Consider the following 1,890-nt stretch of genomic DNA (forward strand, 5'->3'; position numbering starts at 1 on the left):
TACAATTACCCTTCACTAGCTACTGTTGTTTAATCAAAGCAAGCATTTGCTATTAAATTTCACAGAACAGTTAAGAACGTTGGCCTTGCAAACTCCACCTACAAGGCCAGAATTTTCACAAACTCCACTCGAGTGGACATCAAGGTTCTGCCTGAAGTTCTTTCTTTCAAGTCTTTGAATGAGGAGAAGCCTTTTGATGTGACCGTTGTTGGAGGAGGATTGTCAGATGGCGCACAACTGGCATGTGTCGGCACTGCTGGTTTGGTCCAGGGCCGGCCCTGGGTATAGGCCTAGCAGGCCTGTGCCTATAGCCCCCAAGTTTCACGGGCGCCCGAAATCAAATTAAGTTTTATAAATGTTAAAAAAAAAAAAAAAAAAAAAACTGGAGATATATTATTATATCATATCAATATATACTGTCATTTTTTACTTCTTCTCGAGTTCTTTGCCAACAATCATCATCATCTCATTCATCCGCAATCATCATCATCTTCCCCATCTCCACTTCTCTAGATTCCAAAATCCCAAATTCTCCCATCTCAAATCTAACAGGTAATTCATCATCAAAGTCTCAATTTCTCCCCCTTCTATTTCATCATCTGCAATCATCATCAGTCTCAATTTCTTGTTCTTCATATGTTCGTTGTTTTTTTATTGGTTTTTCCGAATTTCTGGCAGATTTGGGAATTGGCAAGAGCCAAGAAGGATTTTTGAGTCTAACACAACAATTTCGTTGGGTAAGTTTGTAATTTTTCTTTGAAAATTCAAATAATTGTCAATGAATCAATGATTAAGATTTTGGCTCTGTTTTCTTCACTTTTTTTTCCTTATTTGATTCGTCTGAACTAATGGAGTTATAGAGATCAAAACTGATTATGATATAAGTTCATCCTTGATTCCTTGTTAATTGTAAATGGAATGATGGGTAACTGGTACTAGTGCTGCCGTAGTGGTATCAATGATGCAAGCTAGCACTCTTCTTATTTTACATATATCATGAATATATGATCAGCCTTCTTTGGTATAAAGTCATCATATTTTAGTCCTATATGCTAAATTTTGAAGCTTTTTGGGGGACCAAGATAAGTTGTTTAGTGTGCAGAAATATTCTTCTGGGCTAAATTTTTGTCTTTCACTCGTTTTGCAGGTTATAATATCATGGCTCCAATTAGAAAATATTCTTCCGGTGCTCAAAAGAGAAAAGAGAAGCAAAAGAGAGATGCATTAGTTAAGCTTCAAGCCGGATCTCTTAGTAAGTACTTCAACACAAATAATAAACAAGCAAAGACTTCAGCTGATGCAAGTGTACTTGAGAATGAGAATGAGAAGGATGTTGAAGAACATGATCAGTTAATGACTGAAAATGAGAGTGCATAACTGAGTCAAGGTCTTAATGCCAATGAAAAGGATGATCTTAGTCAGCCTATACATGAAAGTGGTGGTACAGACGAACCAAATCTTCCAGTGAATGAGGAAGAAAATATTATTGTTGAAGATGATCGAAACAAAAATTCAAGTGCAGAATTTGAATTAATATAAAATTTTGGTAAATGATTTTGGAATTGCTATATTGCTATGTTACAATGGGGAGCCCCATTTTTCCTTTTTGATAAGAAAGCTTGAAGTGCAATCCATTAACAGAATTGAAGAATTACAGAAGTCAAAGATACAATCGGAGAGAGTGAAAAACTGAAGCTGGAAAATGAAGAATGCAGAGAGCCTTATATATCTCTCAAGTCAGCTCAGCTACACATTTCTTCTAACAACCTTGCTAACTGAACCTCCAGATTTGTGACACGTGGCATTGCAATCTGATGAGAAAACTTGGTAAACGAACCTTGCTGACTTATAGTATTGACTCTCAACATCTCCCCTCAAACGCAGCTGGGT

General features: G+C 36.6%; 1 long non-coding RNA gene across 1 annotated transcript; it reads left to right on the forward strand.

The window, feature by feature from the left end:
• Nucleotides 1-418: 418 nt before the first annotated feature.
• Nucleotides 419-1,550, forward strand: LOC112168728. The gene is made up of 3 exons (XR_002924395.2): nucleotides 419-552; nucleotides 679-737; nucleotides 1,148-1,550. It is a non-coding gene; the product is annotated as an uncharacterized LOC112168728 (long non-coding RNA).
• The last annotated feature ends 340 nt before the right edge of the window (nucleotides 1,551-1,890 follow it).

The sequence above is a fragment of the Rosa chinensis genome, chromosome 6 (genome assembly GCF_002994745.2).
Source record: "Rosa chinensis cultivar Old Blush chromosome 6, RchiOBHm-V2, whole genome shotgun sequence".
Lineage (NCBI taxonomy): Eukaryota > Viridiplantae > Streptophyta > Magnoliopsida > Rosales > Rosaceae > Rosa > Rosa chinensis.